The sequence below is a fragment of the Strigops habroptila genome, chromosome 6 (genome assembly GCF_004027225.2).
Source record: "Strigops habroptila isolate Jane chromosome 6, bStrHab1.2.pri, whole genome shotgun sequence".
NCBI classification, from domain to species: domain Eukaryota; kingdom Metazoa; phylum Chordata; class Aves; order Psittaciformes; family Psittacidae; genus Strigops; species Strigops habroptila.
The window spans coordinates 17,317,040-17,337,748 of record NC_044282.2 but is presented as its reverse complement, the minus strand read 5'-3'; the positions used below and the strand labels follow the sequence as shown (position 1 = coordinate 17,337,748).

The following is a 20,709-nucleotide window of genomic DNA, read 5'->3' as shown; positions in this document are numbered from 1 at the left end:
CCCTCCCCCCTTTCTATTTCTTTGCAATTTTTTTCTTGAAACTGTTTTTCCAGCATTTATTCATTTGTGAAAGGAAAACCTTCTATGTAAATTTGGCTTTTACATCTAGCCTGGTCATTTGATTAAACTTATTAAGCTGTATCTGTACAACTATATAAATCACCCACTTGATTGGTTTTACTTGAGAAGGTTTTTAATGAATTAGAGGGAGGCTGCAAAGGAATGTAATATTATTTTGAAAATATTACTGTCTGACTGAGAGGTCAGTCTGAATACAGGTTAAATAACATCATGTTTAGGTGAGAATTGTGCATGCTAAAGAGGCTTGTCTGCAGTGGGATTTTAAACTGTGCATCGGTAGTTTTATATAGCAGAAAGTGTAGGTGGTACAGTCAGGGTCGAGATATACATAATTTGATTAATTATATTTTTACTTAGTGAACAGAGTATCAGGTGTTTCCGTAGGTTTTAATGCTTGGTGGTCTGTAGGACTGTTGTAATAATATTTTACAAATCTCAGGTTAGTCTTGAGAGGTGCACTTTATATACAAGTGCAGCAGTCCGACTTGCTCTGTTTTACTTCACTTTCTGTCTCTAATGGCTTGAAGAAGTCCTGTAATCCTCTTCACTACGAAGCCACCTGCACCTGGTTTCCCAAGGACAGCCTTCCTGCTCAAAGCTCTTGTATTTAAGTGAATCTCCTTTTTTTCCTCCTGGTATTTATTGCTCAGCCCAGTAGCTGTAATGGCTGAGATCAAGGGGAATATATAGTTTGTGAAGGATCCTAGCAAGAACATCCAGTCAGGTTTTGCCTGCAATATTTGGTGTATGGCATGACTGAGAGGTGGCTCTGTTCCATCGCAAATTCTGAAGCAGGGTAGCTTGGGAAAGAGAGGGGGGTCTCCTGGAAAGGCAGTGTAGCCCAGCCTCGAGAAACAGAGGATCAGAAACCTTTGCTGGCTGCAGATGAACTCCACTTGTCCCTACCTCTGTCAAAAGGCTGCCTCCCCTTCTCCCCCCCTTTTCCTTTTTTTTTTTTTTTTTTTTTTTTTTTTTTAAATTGAGCACTGGAGACAACATGATAGCTGTCCCTCTTTCACCTTCTTTGTAAAAGCTAAAGGCCATGAACAAAATTTATTGCTGCTGTAACAGATCAGAGTCCATAACCACAACAAGGAGAGACTTTGTAAGCCAGACAAAGCTTTCTTTTTGGTTGCTCCCCATATCTGGCCTTTCAGAGTTGTGTTGCATGCGATGGTGGTGAATTTTTTTTTTCTTTTTTATTTTTTTTTTTGAGCTAGGCTTCCAATATAATTCTTATTTAAACCATTTTGTTTTCCATGCACTGTAATTAATAATTTGTTTAGGGTATTAGCGTTACCATTGTTATTGATGTTTTATACTATGGCAGCAAAAAATGGCCACAGTCATACAGTCGTGATACAGTTGTCCTGTTTGTTGTACATGTATATGGAGACAGACAGTCCTTACTTCAAAACCCTTGCAATTTAAATGGATAGGTTTTAAGTAGACAGGAAAAAGTACATGTCGAAGGAGACGGGTTTGAACAAATGTAGATATTTATAGTGCACAGTGTGTAGTCAATGCAGAGGAAGAAGTACTATCAGAGTGCAGTTCATCTCACCCTAGGGAAGCATCTAAAATGTTGGGGATGAATCTTGCCTTGTGGCTATTTCTTTTCAGGGACTACAAAGCGAGCCTAGCTCCAATGCTCTAGATACTTCCTTTACAATTCTCTAAAGTTAGATGAGATGAATCCTACTTTCAATGATGTTTTTTTCATATCTAAAGCATAGAAAAATTTGAACAGATATACCCTGAAAAACAGTGCAAAGGGGTGATCTATGAGATACTGTACTCTTGCCTTTAAAAGAGGAAAAGTTAAAAATTAATTTCACCTGATTTGAATATGAAAATGTGAGCAAAAACATCTACCCACTTCTGTCTCAAAATTCTTATGCTTAAGTCATAAGACACAAAAAGGTCTGAAATTTGAAATGTTTGAAGTAGCTTTGACATTATTACTCATTGAGGAGCAGTGTCTTTGCTTGAAGGAAAATTAGTTTGGATTGAATGCCTAGCCAATAAAAACAGTGCATCTCCAGCATGTGTAGTGGAGAATTTCTTGAAGACGCTGTTGTACTGTGAGAACTGCCTCCATTTATGAAAGCTAATTCCAGCTTGTGTTCATCTCTTTTCTGTGTTACCAATGTAACAGTGCAAGGGCCCAGACTCAGTATATCTTTTTGTATAGATACCATGACTTTAATAATTGTGTATTAGGACAGATGGGAAGATTGAGAGAAAGACTTACAGCTAGCAAATGTGGGAAAAAGAGAAGGAAAAGCAGCAATATGGGCTGAGAGGGAGGAAAAAAGTTGTGACACTGAGGTTACCAGTATTGATGCTTGTTCATAGATTTTGTGGGGTTTCCACAATGGACTCAAGAGTTGCTGTAACTTGCAGAGTGTTGTTGCTGTGGGCACCTTGCTATGATATTCCCCTTCAGTGTTACTGTGGGCCACATTAATTTTATAACATAGGTGAGAAGGCTTTGTAATTGCTGTCGGTGATATTGGCCAGTTTGGCATGTTTCTCAGCCAGCGTGCTAGCACATGCCAATCCTTAAAAGAGGAAGACATTTGCAGTCCATATGAAATGAAGCTGTGGCTATAAGTAGCCTGCAGGCTTTAGGTTCCCATACCTTAGTTTAAGCTGTTGTAATATCCATGTATCGTAAGTGTATTTTTTCACAGTGTCTGGAGTAACATGGGCTAGAGATGAGGTTTCTCAACAAGATGCAGCTGGGATTTGCATCTGACAAGTGCTGAGTTCAGAAATGGTGTTTTATGGCAGAGATGGACAGTGGAGAGGCTGGTTCTACCTATATAAGCAAGGCGATGAATTTCCAACGCGTTACACTGGGGCATGTTGCAGCTGCCTTCATAGCAGCTCTTAAGACATGCCAAACACAGTGTGTTTGCTGAAGCTTGGCGGTGAGCTGACACAAAAGCATGCTGTGCTGCTCTCTAGGAATGACCGCAGGGAACTGATGCAGAAAAGATAAAGTACACTGAATTCACACGTTAATCACCTGCTCAGTAAGTTGTAGACAAGCCTGTAAAATCCTGATTTAGAATCAGAACCTACCCCACTATCTGAGAGTAAAGTTTGGAGGCAGAAAAGGGGAGGAAGGAAAATAATTTATGCTCCTTTTGAGGTTTTTTGTTTGTTTGTTTGATTGTTTAAAACGCTCTCCAGTGTTTGTATATGACCTAAAATGAAACTAGGTCAAGGACCATTTTATCAGTTGTAATTTTTTATTTAAGATTATTTTTATAAATTTATATAGCTGGGAAAAATATTCTTTAGTGCAGTGTATATTTAAATAAATTTAAATAAAGATCTTTGGCACAATATTAACAAATAAGATGCGTGATACTCACAGAACTAGAAGTTAGAGTTATCTAGAAGTATTATCCAGTATCTTTAAATATTCTGAGTAGGAGCTCAAAGTCGTATACTTTTTCAGCAGAGTGTCTGTAGTGTTGTATCTGCTCAGCATGGCACCTCCTTCACGTGGAACACTTCAGGCGGGATGGGGAGAATGACAACATTCTTTTTTTTGTTTTGAAGTATTTACACCAAAATAGAAGCAATAAAATAATGCAAGAAGGAGGGCACAAGGAAGAAATAATTAAGGGTCTAGCCCCACCTCCCAGTTCTAATTTATAATATTTCAGTCCTATGCTACCATCCACTAATATCACGCTTGTGGCAGGGCAGCTTTCTAGCATGGGTGACTTGTATCAGTAATTGGTTTGGATTTCAACACGTAATAAAGTAGTAGTATGTTGTGAGATTTTGGGTTTGACATGAAACATTTCACTGACTTGGTTTATAGTACAGCCCTGCAAATAAACTGTGAGGGGTGGAGTTGGAAGCTGCTGGAAATGAGAGAGCTTGACAAAGCATTGTCACTGGATAAACAGTAATGTTGAATTATGTTCTGGGAATATGGCTGGTGAAATAGCTGTGTATTTCTAGCTCAGTTGGCTAAACACTCATGAGCACTGCAGCATAGATGTGACACTTCAAAAACCTTTTACCAACGTAGACATCTGTAAAGGAGAGACGAATGGAAAAGTGGGTTTGTAAGGCGTAATACATGGTACACTTTGTTAAGGGGCAATAAATGGTGTTTGCCAGTAACTCTTGGACGTGACTAAAAGTATAATTTTCGCATGAAGAAAATTATATTTCTAAACCACTGATTGGGTGGAATTACAGCCACATAGGGAAGGGAGGCTGTAATTAAATAATATAATACTTCCCTGATGATCTGTCACTTAAAATTAGTTTGTGTCTGAGTCAGACAGAAAATTGATTTAATATCTGAAGACATTCTGTGGATGATCTGAAGTCAGACTATAATAAGAAAATCTTAAAAGTCTTTGAAAGCTTGTGATCTGCACAAACAGCCACTAACCTGGTGTGGTGCAGGCAGAGATGACAGCTTGGTGGAGTGCTGTGGAGGACATTTGAGTGGAAGTTAACAGGACTAGGAGAGCAAGTTTAGGACTGCAAAATTACATGATATAAAGTAACTTCAAATTTGAGATTATATCCATTCCGTCTCTACTGACTGAAGTGGGAGAAGCTCATAAAAAACATGCTTAATAGATGGATGGGGGCTGAGGCGGATGGGGCAAACCCATCAGGATCCCTTCGCCCGAGAGCTGGGAGGCAAGGCTGACACTGGCAGTCACAGCACACAGCTACAATGCAAGGGGCACATCCTTTCCTGCCCTCAGCCAGCCACAAGGACCCACTTTGGGCAGATCCTTGGTGAAACGGGGAGCAAGCAAAGCAAGAGTGCTCAGCCGACTAGAGGAACGGATGAAAAATTCAGGGATTTGTAGCCTTTGGCATAAAATGGTGTCAGTATGTCACTGTCAAAGGGTTGCATTTTCCTGCTCCTCTCCAAGGTAGATCGCATTCACCGTTTTGCCATTTTCTAAAGAGGAAGGTGGCAGAGACATAATGCAGAGGTTGCATGGTTAGTGCACAGATTTCTTAAAAATACAGCCTTGCAAAATGACCTTACTCAAGGGTGGCATTTCAAAAACTAAAACGTTAACACCTCTTCCTCCTCCCTGACTCTCTTTCAGTTGGTTTTACATAAGAATTTCTTTCTTTCCAGTTTTCATTCTTGCTTTTCCCATTTTTCAAGTGTAGGACATATTCTTGGGGTTGGTTCTTTTTCCCCTGCTTCACCGTGATTCTGTTGGGTTTTTAGTTCCTCTTTCCACTCATGTTTGAGACCACTCTTCGGCTTACGGACTGTGAAGACCACCATAGTTTTGTTCTCGTACATGAAAACTGCCATATGAAATAAGGTCCCTCTGACCTACTGTGCCTCATCCCTGGTAATGTTCAAGGCCAGGCTGGACGGGGCTTTGAGCAACCTGTGGCAGGGGAATTGGACTAGATGATCTTTAAGGTCCCTTCCAACTCTGACCATTCTAGGATTCTATGATTCTACTACCCTTTTTGCAGCTGGAACATTTACTTAAGGAGACCTTGCAAGAAACAGGGAGCTATAGCTTTCCATAGCTGACAATTAGTGGTTTGGGCATTTTTTCATATCAACACCTAATCTGCAAAAGACAATTTGATGATGTGTTAAGTATCTTGAGTTGCTGGAGGCAACCTCTTCTTGGATTCTCAAGCAAAATTTGAGTTTGTGCAGAGTTTTAAATAGTTAATAATTATTACACTCAAAAATAGGTTAGGAAGATAAATACTAGTCTTGAGATGTGCTCTCTTACATGATCTTACTATTGATATTTGCTGACTGTGCCATAAATAAGCCACTACACTAGTATGAACAGCTCATAACAGGAGCAGCAGAATGCTGTTAGATTAAAAAAAAAAACAAAACCAAACAAAAAACCACCCCAACCCAACAAACAAAATAACAGAAAACAGGCAAAACCTAAAAAGCCTGAGAGCTTTGCGCTACTCCAGTACTTTAAGAAGGTTATATCTTGCTGGACTGCAGTCATTAGGGACAAAGCTTTGCATACTTGCTCTTTTTTTCAGGATGACAACTTCTTGGAAGATTTAGCAACAGTTCAGGTTTTTCCAAGAGTGGGATAAAAACAGGGGGGTTTATAATAGGGTTAAAAAAATAGGTAACTCTTAAAAATAGCTGCCACTCGGTGCTGTGGATTGGAGGCTTGAAAGGTGGGTTGGAGATGGATCTCCAGGGCAGGGGGTTAATCTTTCCTTATCTTTGTGCAGACCCATCCTAGTCTAAGTTAGAAGCTTCTGAAAAATGTAACTGCATGTATTCATTAGACAGTCCTTATTAAAATCTACATTGTCCAACCATGTTTAAGGGAGCTCAGCAACCACAGCCATCCTGCATACCAAACACATGGTGTGCTTCCAGGACTTAGTCCATCCAGCCTTATGAGAATAGAATCAGATCTTGAAGACTGAGTATTTTCTTCACCAAAAGATGAAAGGAAGGAAGCTTAAGGGAGGAAAGACAGAACAACTGCCACTGACTGGTGTGTATAGTGCCCAATATCTACGGACAGTATGCTATTTGACATGTTTTCATCTCCAGCCTAGGGTGTAGCTAAACTTCAGTCTTTTGGAAGTACCAGGTGTAGAGCTGTGATAGCATAAATGCCCCAGAGTGAGAGCACATGGCAGGAAAGCCTTGCCTCCTAGAAGACAGCAAGCTGTGGCTAGCCTAGCTTCTGGTCCCGGGTCCAGCACACATCATCGGGAGTTGCCTTCCTCAAAAGATAATGGATTTCTCTTCCTGCCTATTTCCGTAGTTCAAACAGTGGGGAGCCAGGATGCAGAGCTGAAAGATCAGTGTGTGAATGTTGGAGCTAGGTGTAGAAATGGTTACAGTTGTGCATAACAGTATGTACAGTGTTTAATTTGCAAAGCCAAGTGCCCATAGTTAGATGCAGGCTACAAAGCTTAATTTGATCCCTTATTAGCTGTGCTGCTTCTTTGATCAAGGCGAGTTAAGAGTTATGTTGGGGTACTCCAGCACACTGTAGTGTGCTGGGTGGTTACACAGGCAATTCCTCGTTCATGTGAAAGGCCGTTTTTTGGTTTTACACAACTTAACTATCAAATTCCTTGCAAGGCAACATGAAAGTAAGGGCTCTTTTCAGATGCCATGTTGCTGGTGAACTTGGATGACCATGCAGTGTTTCAGCCTGCTCACTCGGGTGCGGCTGGGAATCAAGCTTTGGACTTAGGCATACAAATCAACAAAACACACAAAAATGTGCTTCATTTCCATCAGATGTGCCTTCTGATAGAGCTATACATGTGCTTCAAGTGAATGCAAGTTTCTATGTGAAAGCAAGAGCTGGGAACCTGATGACAATGATACCACTAAGTATCTAAGCCTAATTTTCTTCATTGCAAGCTTGTATTAAGAACAGCGTAGAGCCTAAATAAAGTTAGTTTTGGTATCTGTTTGTATGCATGTACAGTTAAGAAGAGATAGGCCCCAAATTTTTCATAGTGTTTATCATATGAAATCCAAATTTGATGCTAAAGTAGATACCATTCTGAAAATGTACAAGAAACAGATGAAGTGAGTAGGAATGTGTCGGTTTTCTGCAGTGTAAAGCTGGCTCTGTGCAGCAGATGGGTTTCTTAAGTGCATATACAGTTTTTGGAATGCAGAATATTTTTCCATAATTGGATGTCTTCTCATGTGTGTTCTCTATTTCATCCCCTTTCATAAAGGGATGAGCTCTCACTCATTTACGGTAAAGTACTGGCATATATTCAGGCCTTTGTGATGGTGTACTGATATGCCTAATGATCACACTGGAGTCCTATCTGTAGTAATGATTCCCCTTATCTGAAGGAATTTAGAAGCAAGAAGGAACTGAGAACCTTGCTCAGTTTAACAGAGATGCATAAACTTCAATAGAGTGTATGTTAAAAGTATTTCAGTAAATAATTTACAAAACATAATTTCTGTTTCTAAAAATCTTCCTAATATAACTGGCGGCATCTTCCTTAATTCAAATTCTTTCTTACTGTTACTACTATGCTAATATATTACTTTCAAGTAGACAAGCATAGACAAAAAAAGTGAATACATTTTCAGGGCCCAACTCAGTAAATACTGAAGCCTGTGCTTTGAAAGTGTAGGGAAGAGGTCATTATTTGGATTTCTTTGATTGTGGACTTTTCTTTTTAAGTTGATGTTGGCCCTTACTACAGACAGTGCTGGTTTTTGCTTATGTGGCATGCTGTAGCTATCAGTGAACTGAGAACTGCTCACAGGATGAACTGTCTTTAAAAGATGCACACAACCTCTGCAGTATTTTACAACAGAAATATTTAGAGTAAATAATTAAAACCTAATACTTCTTATTTTAGGAAAACAGTTGCATTTCCTTGCTTTTCTGGATGTGTTGCACTCAGCTCATCTAGCAAACATACTCAAAGCACGTAATAAATATGTAATACTAAGGAAAGATTATAATGGTGATTCCAGATGATGGAAAAACTTGCCATATATTTTGGCCTTTTGACAAAGATACCAAGAACTTTAAAGTTGGAGAAAACTGAATTATAGCATAGCTGCTAAATCAGATATTCGCAAAAAGTTGCCTTTGATTTACCCCTGTTGATGAATCTGAAGCTCTTCAGAAGGAATAAATGTTCTGGAACCCTTTAACTTCAAATTAATAAAGAGTGTGCAGTAATATAATTCTAAATCGCTACAGCTGCTTCTTTTATTAGCTGTGGCTTCATGTTTCTGTCCTTGACACTTAAAAGATCAAACCTACTTAAATATGAATCATTTAAAAACGTGGATTTACTTCAATATCTTATTTTGTCAAGAAGCTCAGGAGTTCATTATATAAGAGGAATGTGTCACGGGGGTAGTCATCTCCGTAGTGGTGGTGCAGGCACGCTGCTTCTATTCCCACTGTACACACCCACCATGCCCTGAAGTGCACCTACAGCGTGCTAGAGCACTTCTCAAGCAGGTAGTACCACACTGGCTATGTCCTGAAAGAAATCATGAATTTAAGGGCATGTTTACGTCAAGAAAGGTAAGTTTATTCTGGAAAAAAATACCATTTTTTTAAGCCACCCCTGCACAGTGATGTGGCATCCTCCACCCAGAAGCAGCAGGACTGAGTGGGACTTTGCAGTTGCTGCCTCTGGTTATGGGAAGCTGTTCAGAGAAGAGACAGTGGAGCTCAAATAAAAATGCTCCTGTGATGTCCATGATCCCTCAGACAGGGTGACAGGAAGGTATTTCAAGGACAGATGATTAGGCAGAAGATAAGGAAGGAGCAGGAACACGAAAACACAAACACGGGAAATGAGGAAAGAGAGGGAAGAAAAGGACTTGGGACGGGGAGGACAGACCATTGAAAATGGTGTGAATATGAGAAGCACAGAGTTTTTCTGATCTCCAAACAATCACCACCTCAAAGCTGGTATTTAGGGCACTCTTCAGGGAATGCAGAGCAGCCTGAATCCCCTCAGGCACAAACAGGGATTGAATCAAAGTTTCCTCCATTTTGAACGATGTGCGAGTCAAGAGCTAATGCACATAAGTGTAGGTGGGATGTAAGCTCTTGTTTTGCAGCCCTGCAAAGACTGAGGTGATTCCAGCTGGGAGGGTTGATCTGAAATGGGACTTACTGCAGTACTCTGCATATTGTGTGTTCCTCATTTACTGGGTGACAAACGTGACACATGTGGAATTTGTTTTGTAGAACCACCAAATGCTCCCAGCTGTAACAGTTCTTGGTTTGAGCTTTGCCGTAAACATATCTGGTGATGTAAAATAGTAAGTGCTCTAATATATCAAATTGGGCACCTAGAATAAGGCTCCTCTGGAAAATGATTTTAGCTCTTTCTTGTGCTTCAAAATCCTGTGCATTTCACTGAGACCAGTTAAACCACACAATTTCATAGAGCCATTGCAGAGTAACTAATACTTGTAATGCCTGAAGAGATCTTAGTCAGAGCCCCAAAGTCAGTACTTCTGTATTGTGTTCAAGATTTGGCTGGATTTAGTGGTGAGTCCAAGCATTGAATTGAGTAGGCTAAGGAAGTAGTACACAATAACTATCTTATATTTCATGCAGCAAATGAGAGAAGGCCACGTAAGAGAACTTGTGTGTTCTTCACAGGCTGTTACTACAGTGTAAATTGTTTCCTTCTCTTTTGAATTCCAAATCTGTAGGTAATGGGTAGAAATTAGCCTGAATGCTCCTCAGCAGCTAGGCTTGGGGATTTGGACTGGTTTTTCTTTGAAACCGTATTGTGACACTGTAGGACAAGGATGAAGACACTGGTTTCAAGGAAGAAATTGCACATACATGTGCAAGAGAGAACAAAGATGGCCATGGCCAAACTGGAAGACTAGCTAGCGGAGGGATAGCATTATTGATGGAGTAGAGGGAGCTGGGTTTGCTCAGTAACAGACCCATGGAATGGTTAAGGAAGGGTCACTATGAAATATGGGAGTGAGTTAAACAATTTCTTTTCTTTGATCTCCATTCATTTATAATCTTATCGGTGCTGAGTCTCCCGGCACTAAAGATTTTACAATGAATAGTGGAAAGTACAAAAATTGATTTAAATTGTGCTGGTCTTGTGCTAAATGGCTTTCTTTAGCCTAGAAGTCACTTGGAGTTTTACTCTCTGAGCTGTTGGACAGTTTAAATGCTAAGCATTTAATTTACTTTGGACAGCTCTGAAAACAATAGCAAACTACAGACTGCTCTTATTTCATTGTCTGCAATTAATGTTGCAGCAGCCTTTGCATCAAAGTTTGACCAGAATGCTTTGATTTCCTCAATGATAAACAGATATCTTTTGGCAGTACAAAAACCTGAAATAGTTCAATGTTTCAAATTCAGCTTCAGACATGCTAGTGTTTAAAATTAGTACCTCTGCCTTTTTGTTGTGCTGAACTAATAATGTAAAACAAAACAATGGGAGGGAGGTGTCAGTCTGTGTCTGCTTAATGAGGCGAGTTGTTCTATAAAATTATGCAGGGTTAGTTTTTCCGTCAATGGGAGAGAATCACCAGTAGTTAGCAATAGGATTAAAATTGTATATAGCTCAGATGTAAGCCTGTTTATTTACCTTTTTAGAGGTTTAATTTTATTTACATTCCTTTTCCCAAGTTAGTTGTTGTAAATCACTTCTTTCTGATAAGTATATGAAAAATCTTGAATTTCCTGTTATCAGGCTCATTTTTCCATGTTTTTGTGCTTTGATATATTTTTGGAGAACCATGGTTAGCTGCTCACATAATAATTGCTAGGAATATATGCCTACATCTCCTTTTAATAATTACTTAAAATGTGCTAAGCACTTTAGTTTTCTAAGTCAAAGAAGAATCCACAGAGTGTTTTAATTTACTTTTTGTTAAATAGTTCAATAGCATTTTATGTTATTAAATGTGGGAGTATCATTACTCACTTCACTTTTAGAACTTTTGTCCTCACGTACGTTGTATAAGGTACAAATTTTACTTAGAGCTCAGAAATAATTTTATCAAATGGTTTGTTCATGTAATCCCTGTATTTCTAACTCACTGGAACCTCATGAAGTTATCTTTCTGCTTTACAATCTACACATTTCATTTATGCATAGAAAAGAAACATCTGGCATTTTTTTAATGAGCTGTATGCTCATTGACCAAAAAAGCAGCAAGGAATCTGTTGTATGGCTGATTATGGCAAGAAAATGAGGTAGCAGTCTCACTAATAATCAGTAAAATTTGTTTAAACTGGTGCTGTTTCCTTTTCTCAGTTAGCTAATCTCATACTTTCACCCTGAGAAGAAAAGAAATCACGTTTAAAAATGCCTGCTGTGGAAAAATGCTACTTTCAAATGTAGAGATTAGGAACATTTAAAACACATATCTGTGGTTAAAGATGCTGACTCTTAATTCTCTCCTGTCTAGAGCTTTCCTTTTTTATCTTTGAAGTTCAGTCATTATCCCATGTCGATGCTATTGGTTCTACTTATTTTTGTATCCTCCAGAAATTAATTCATACTTTTTAGATCTAATCTTTTTAGAATATTTATGAATGTAACATATCAACAAGTTTATACTTTGTGCAGCCTGTGGAGCTGGATTTTGGAATTTGCTTTTTTAGTGGTTCTTTTGTGGAAGAGAAATCTTTCAGGCATGAATTGATAGTCCAGATCTTTTGAGGTCTGTCTGTGCTAACCTATGACCTCTGTTCTTATGAGGTCAACATCTGAGGGCAGGAGATTAAGGCAGTTAAAAGATTGGAATGGGAACTGGAATGGAAAAATTAGCCAGCACATTTTGGGTGGAAAACATCAAAGTCATCAAACAATTTGCTTATTTTAAACTCAGCTTAAGGGTAACAAGCTAATTGTACTGTGTTTGTTGATGCAAGCAATTTATATTATTTGAGGACATTAACACTGAAGAATTTTTTTATTGGAGAAACATAATGCCTGTTTGGTATAAATGCACTATGTATTTTGTATACTAAATGCTTTTGTGCAACATTTTTTCAGATAATAATTCAGGATCTGATCATGCACTTTGTATGTACTTAATTAGCTCTTTTTCTTACAAACAACAATAGTAAGTGGTGTGGAACCTGAATCTTGCTTGTGGTCTGCTGAAGAGCCCTTGCTCTCATTGGAGAATACAGGTGCTCTCAGTACATGGGAAAAATTATTCCCATATTAAAATTTCCTGACTGATGCTTAAAAACATTTGCAAGCATCTCTTTTTGTTACAGCTTTTCAAATGTGAATTCCTTTTCAGTGTAAACTTGTCACCAAGGAATGTTCTTTCATAGATTATAAATTGATTTACAAGAAAACACAGTACTGTCTGTTTGTTCTTGTCTATCATCGTTTGAAATTCATTAGTATGTGTTTTTAGAAGAATGAGGACTTAATCTTTTATCTGTACAACCAATTTCAGAGATGATGGTATTAGAAAAAGATGCCTTTCCACATCTGGTAATTATGCAAGTTCAAGGATTTGTGTAAGCAATCACATTTTGTCTTGATTGTCTAAAGTGCAAATAAAGTGGTTTCAGTATCAGATGCAAGAGCCAGACTAGTGTTTCAGCATGCAAACCTACCTAGCAGAAAAGAAAACAAAAAATTACAGATATCTCACAGCTTGGGCTCTGACTAGCAGTAGTGTGTAGATTATGGTTCTTCTCCTATAGTTAGGGCTACTAATTAAATTAAAATACTGTAAATATAATACAGGTAAACTCAAGCAAACAGCCCTCTGTAAGCCTCAGTCTAACCTCCGCACGTTATTATTGTTCCTTTGATAGTGAAGGATATGAGATTTAAACCCCTTTGCAAGCTTATCACTTTCCAAACTATTCCTCTAAAGGCTAAAACCTTTCTGCAGCTTTTACCCCTGACTTGCACCTGAGGGGAAATTGGGCAAAATGATCACCGTCATTTCTTCCTCCTTCATGGAACGAAAAGAAGGGGAAGCAGGAGCAGCTGTTGTGGACTGCAGCAACCCATGGACCGTTCCCATGGACGCAGCCACCTCTTTGTTTCCTTTCTGCCATTTCACTGGGGTGGCTGAAGAAGCTCTACCAGCTGCAAGGGCTACCACAGCCACATGTGCCCCACGGCCCCGGTGGTACTGCCGTGACCATGTGTGCCCGGCATCCCTGGTGGTACTGCCACAGCCAGCTGTGTCCCGCATCCCCCGGAGTACCACAGGTGTAGGGGAAACAGTGCTTGAAGGGGAATGCCAATTCTGAAGGCTGTTGTATCTTGGAGATCTGTTCCCCATTTGTATTCCTGGGATAAAATGGGGTAGTTTCTGATCAGCCATTTTGTGATTCTTGCTTGTCAGGAACTCTCTGTGGTTAAATAAATCACTAGGATCGATGGATGGGGAGCTAATTCTGTTTTATAGAACGGCTTTGGTTATCCACTTGTGAGAACACGTGAATCATTGTGAAGGAACCAGAGGACTTGTTAATGAAAGAAAAAAGTTAAGCAACTACAAAAATAGTGTGCCTGACATGACTTAAAACAACTTTCTTGTTTGCCTAAGCCCTTTCTATACCTTCCCTCTGTTCTGTCTGTTTATATAGTAAGCACTTCAAAGCAGAATTGGTTTTCTTCTTAGTCATACAATACTTAAAATCACTGCCATTTTTAATTACAACAGTAATTGTGATTCTTGGCTATTTTAATTATTAAAGAGCAGTGATACACACATTTTTTTTATCTGGAAGACCTGCTTCCCAGGCTTTGCATTAGATCTGTGTATCCTCTTGTTTCATGATGTGTGATAATGATTCAAACATCCTGTCCACAAGCCTCCTTTTCCTAACTATCTTTAGCCCACCCTTTAAAAGTAGTCTGTAGATACCTGAGATCTACGGATTGAAAACTGCTCTAGTAGAGAGTAGGATGCTGGAGGTTTTTCATCTCTTAGTTACTGTTGCATTAGTTCTCAATGTACTAAGAATTGCCTTCAAGTTTTGTGTGCAGTAGCTTGCAGGGCAGAGTAGACAGCTTTAGTTTGCAGGAGGGGTTAATTCAAAACTCAAAAGAAGTTATAATAAAATTTTTTAATTACTTATCTATTATATTTGACTTTTTATGATGAAACCCTGCTTTGGTTTTGCTTGATCTGTGTGAGGAATAGGTAGAGAATATATCTTTAGTTCTCTCACATGTTATTTTCACAACAAAAAATTGCTTCAGAGCTAGACAAAACTGATTAGCATTGCTGCAAGTAGTATTTTCAGGCTTATGTGCTTGTGAAGGTTGACATTTCTGGCAGTGCAGCTGTGCCAGATTTCTGACTGCAGCCCCCAGTGCTCTTGGAATCAGTGCCTCCAAATGGGCTCTGTAATTTGCCTCAGCTGAGTCACTTCCTTACCACGAACTGCCATAAAGACATCATTTCTTCTGCTTTGCTTTCTAGGCTTTAGCGTGCACTGCCCTGCTCCTTTTCAAAATAACAACTCATCAAAAAATACCTTTTGTAGTAATGCAGTTGAGTTCAGAGGATTTTGGGAATCTGGATTATTGGTGGCCTTTTTTGTTGAAGGGACTATTGTTTTTTGTGATCCTCATCTGTTTCTAGCTGCTAATTTGAATGAGAAGCCAACAAAGAAGCATTCTGGTTTTCTTTGTAAGTAGTCGTTATAGTTGTTCCCAAGTGCCAGGTGATCGTGAATGTCTATGAGATACTTCAGGTGATTAGCTCTCTCTAAAATCTTTGGAAATATACCATATCTAAGCCATTATATCTTATTTTCTTAATGACCCACATTTCTTGCTTAATTCTTGCGTAAAATATGAATGAGTCAAATTTGAAAGCTTTTGAATTTGGCAGAATAATAATAGTCTTTACCCTAGTGTAATGTTAAGATACATTTTACAGAAGATTGACTTCAACTCTTAGAGCAAAAAAAATTTATTAGATCTGTTGTATACATGTGTTGTATACATATATAATATATACATAAATATATACACAATAGATTAATGAAAGGTTGCCTCAGCTGAATTGAGGAAAGTGGGTATCAAAATGAAGATGACCTAGTAAATCAGTTGAGAATGAGATGTACATGATTATGACCTCATCCATTAAAACAAACAAACCCAAACAAACAAAAAAAACCCCATAGTTTTTATAGTTGCGAGGTAAAACTGACAGGAACTGATTAGGGCTTCTTCCTTATATTGACAGTGATTCCCTTTCTGTTCGAAACTTCCACCAGATGAGCTCTGTACAGGTGGTTGCATAACAAAGTGAAGCAGTGGAACATGGTGAATCCTGGCCTTGTAACACAGTTTAGTTTATTGCAGTGACTGGTAGCTAAGGCTTCTTCTAAAAGATGCTGCATGTGCTGTATTAGCAGGTTATTTTGCTATAACCAGCTGACAGTCCCCAGTCTATGTCTGTGTAGTCAGCATGGCCGCAGCATTCGCTCCTTTCTCCCGGTTCTCTCTGCTGGTGCATCCTAGAGTGTGTTGTTTTATGTTATTCTCCTTTTGCAGTATGAGGTATTAGACAAAAGGAAGCTATATTGATACAGCTGTGTTAGCTTGCTCTCATTAGGCCAGAGCCAGAAGTAATGGTGTCACAACGTGCCATTTTTGCATCTATGGTCTTGCAAGTGTTAGAAGGTCAGTTGAGAGTTTACGCAAACCTGAAAAAATTGTTTAATTACAGATTATCGTTGAGACTTTAACTGAAAAAGTATATGGATTGTAAGGTGGTATTAGTACTGGAAATGAATCGTGACACTGTATGCACACTAATCACTGTCGTGGAAACATCCGGCTGCTATAATGAGATGCTGTGTTGGGAATGGGATACCACCATGTTCCCTTTCTATGGTAGCAGGTGGTAAATTTGCTTAAGCTTGCATATTTTGTTACATTGTAGAGGACTACAGTTTGTGTGTGGCATATAAATCCACTTTCATTTGACTTGGAATTGTTTTCTTGAAGCAGATTCTAATTTAGTTAAAGAAAAAATAAAAGATTCCACAGGGAGAGGGACAATGTATAAAGACCTGAAACAAATCTGTTGGTTTAGAAGGGGGTGGGTGGGAGGGCAGTTTGGGTGTTGTTTTGTTGTTGTTATTGTCTGGGTGGTTTTAATAAAAAAGCAGTGCTTGATTAAACAATAGTTCAAGTTTGTCAGTTTAAAAATCCTTATTTCCTTGAAGTAGCCAGCTGTGACCTCTGAAATGGTTCATGCATATCAGTATGTAAAAGCTAAATGTGACCATTAGGAGCACAATTGGGACGGAAGTGAAGGTGGGGGTGTGAAGAACTAGAGATGGGGAGGAAATGTGGTAAAAGGGATTGCTGGATGTGAACCAGGAAGTTTGTGGGACTGGGGCTGACTGGATTAAAGAGTTGTGGTGGGCGGGCAATGCTCACCTCTCAATGGCAGGGCTGCTTCCGACCTGATGCTTTCTGTGGACCGAAGACTTGCAAGTGCCTGTAGACAGGTCTTCAGCATACTTCTGCCCCAAATCAGGCAGGCCGTAGTGCTCTCCTTCCTTTTGCCCCTATTTTTCCCCCAGAAAAATTGAGGAATAGTTGAAGAAGCTTCTTTGACGTGCATATTTCATGTAATTCAGAGGAAGTGGAGTGCCAAACCTGGGTCAGCCGCAAGCTGGCTAGGAGACAGAGAACAGCACAGGTTGTAGCTGTGTGCTTTGCACTGTGGTCCAGAGTGCATGACTGGACAGGGCTCTGCCTGGCTGGGATGCAGCTCTCTGCTGGGGCAGGCTGGGTGCTCACCCCATTGTAGCCACTCAGGGGCACGAGGCACTCTGCGTGCGTGTGCATGGGTTGCGTGTTATCTGTGAAAGCCAGCGTGAATGAAGATGTGTGCCACAGCGGTGGTTGTGCTGAAGCCTGGTGAGGGACTGCCTCGGTGTGCCAGGCTCCCTGTAGATGTGCTGTGGCTGGTGTGTAGCCTTGGGGAGCAGGAGGGCTGGTTTTCCTACCTGTGCACGGACTATGTGAGGAAGGAGGCCAAGAGTGTAGCCTGGAGGTAGGGGTTCTGTGGCTGCTGCTGTGTGGGATGTGGATGAGCAGGCTCAGGTGTCCCAGGGTGGCCTCTGCTGGGAGAGGATGGGCTTGCACAACTCTCACTGTGGAAAGACAGGCACTTCTACAGTTCCCGTCTTGATATTTCAGGCAGGCAGCACTCATGACACTGCCAAACACTCCCACGGGCTGAGATGGTCAAGCAACATGGCCAGGAGAGTTCTCCTGAGAATGCTTTAATACATGCAGGCTTAGAGACCTGTCTGGCAGCATGTGCCACGTAACTTAATTCTGCATATGCTGCAGTCTCTTTCTACACAGGAAAGGAGTCTTTCTGAAAGAAAGAGAAGATAGGGAAGGTACAGAGATAGCCCAGCCTTAAGCCATACTCTTTCTCAGGGAGGACTAAAGACAGAGTCCTTCAGATTTGGGATTAACTTAAAATTCCTTGTGTTGATAATGGTGTTCTTAAACATGCAGTAAATGTGTACATTTAGGTTACTATCAGTGTAGGCTTTGAACATCCTGAGTTGTGGGGTTTTTTCCTTTGTATGTGCTTGTAAATCATATATGCTGAATAGCAAGAGCATAAACTTCCATCAGCTCGTTCTGTATCTCATGCCTGTGTCCATTAATACATAGCGGGGTCTTGGGACTCTTCCTCATTCCCCTGGGGACACACAGCTAGTGTTCAACTGCATCTGGCTCAGACTTGACAAAACTCTCCACAACAATCTCCCCACAACTTCAGCTGTGCTTCACAATCCAGCTGATCGGTTTCTTGTTTGCTAGTTTGTGGTTGACAAATGATGCCTTTCAGGGTGTTTTGCCTTGCTAGAGAGTCACTATTAAGTTGAAAATGCTGTAAATTTCAGAAAGCAATACTATACTACTTTAAAGTATATGAGTTTTTTTAGTTGTTGATTTTTCCGCACTGTGCTATAGCAGCTGAAGAAATGCGAATCTCCCAGGTACTGGACAGCATGAACAGATTGAACACCCCTCCATTAGTTATTTTTTCCTGTAGGGGAACTGTGACTTTAAAAGAAACAGATGCTGCCCCTGGCTCTGTAAGCCAGCTCTCTGCCAGGGTGCAGTTTCACATTACTGGGAGATGGTCGGCTGTTGTGGCCCTGCTGCATCCCCAGCCAGCGTTGTAGTCCTCTCCCCGCAGGGTTGCTGGTGCTGATCTAATTCCACAGAGCCAATTCAGGGAGTAAAGGGTAACTGAAAGAAAGAGGGTAATTGAAAGAAACCAATCCCAAATTAAGAAAAAAGGTACCGAGGAGCAGATAGGGTGGAGTGGGGAATGCCTCTTGGTAACCTCTGCATTTCGTGGGTTTATCTGGAGTATAGAACCCTGTTGGCAGCTCAGCATGAATTGTGTTGTCCTCTCTGCTTGACCTGGCAGAGACGTTCCCCACAATGTGGTGGCAGCTTTGTGGCCCCTGTAGTAGGGGCGATGCGAGGTCTGCCCTCACTGGTGGCAGGTGGTGATTTAAGAGCCAGCGGGGCTCACTGGAGGAAAGTGTCAGGAGCACAAAACCCAGCAGGGATTTGGATTTGGCCTGCAGAAGGCCAGAGATGTAAATAGGCATTGGCAAGACCTTGCAGAGGGTTTGGGGACTGTCCCAGGCAAGGCCTTTTCTGTTTGAGCTTACCCTGTTGGACTGCCACACAGATCTGAAGTTCCAGGTCCCACTGCACACCAGTTCGCCACAAAAATGGTGGCCTGTGCTTTTAGCAGGGCTGAAGCTTGTGGTTTCCCTGGCCAGGGAGAGAAAATAGGATGAGAAAAGCAAATCCTGCCTATTTTAGATGCTTTGATGCCACCACCCCAGTAGCTTGTCTATTAAACTGTATGGCACCAGGAAGTTAGCGACTGACTGGGCCTTAAGGTGAGCAGCATTCCTCAGCTGTGTGCCTGACATCCCTGTGGGGCTGAAGAGCAGCCTTTAAAAGCTGCAGTGGTTAGGCTTAATTCATGGTTAACTTCTAGTTTGGTGTTATAGTATGGCAGAGCAGCGCATGTGCAATGGTCATTTCTCAGTTCCCCCTGCCCTTCAGCAGCTGCTCCTCAAAACTTGCAAAATTCCAGCAGTAGGCTTGGAGGAGTGCAGTGTGTGGTGTAATCACAGCTCTTCCTTCCCCATCAGCTTCCTCTGAGAAATCTGTTTAATTTTTTTCTGCTTCTGTTGCATTACTTTGAACTGCTTTGGATGATGTGAAGACAATGTACTAATATGTACTAAAGCTAGCATTTCCTATATAGTGTTCTGCTATTTCACATCAATCATATTATCTTAAATATGTTACAGTTTTAGAGTTTTACTTTGGAACTTAAATGTCCTAAAATTATAACCTGCCTTCTTTGTGACAAGGAAAAAAATAACAAATTTAACACACAGTAGCAGAAACCATATTCTTTCCACCTAATTTTACTACATACATCAATTATGCAGTGTTTGCGTGTAATACACAAGAAGTGAATGTTTCAGGTTTTTTAATGACAGTTTCTCAGAGGAAATTTTCTCACTGAATGGAACAAAAGGATTATATAAAATCAGCACTTAAAGCTAGTAGTACTGTAATGCTGAAAAGTGTCAGTAACCTTGTGAAATTCAGTATATAATCCATTCAATGTTGTGTTTTCCAGGCTTCCAAAAAAAGGAAAACATATTCCCTGGTATTTCCAGGCATGCATATTTTCCTAGTCTTTGCCTAGGAATCAGTGAATTTTCAAAGCATTCATAAATACTGATCAAGTATAAAAGTATTTTATAGAATGCTAATTTGTGATGTTGAGATAGCAAACTAATTTTAAGTCTTTCAATCACCCTCAGTTACCAGGGAAGTTAAACAAGTACCTTAAAAAAATAAACCAACAACCAACAGAAAAATAACCAAAAAAACCCCAATCAGTTCATTTTTAAAAAATAATTTATGATAAAACTCTATAGCGATATTAATGTTATTCAGAGTTCCTTTTGTACAAAGTGTGTGATATGGGCAAGTCCTGATTTATTGATGACTCCTCTTTCTATAAAAAATGTTTTCTTGTTGTCCTCATCATCAGAGGAAAGTTACCAG

General features: G+C 40.1%; 1 protein-coding gene across 5 annotated transcripts in view; it reads left to right on the top strand.

The window, feature by feature from the left end:
• Positions 1–20,709, top strand: part of LIN28B (lin-28 homolog B) — a 102,482-nt gene that overhangs the window by 58,429 nt on the left and 23,344 nt on the right. The gene's annotated exons all lie outside the window — the stretch shown is intronic.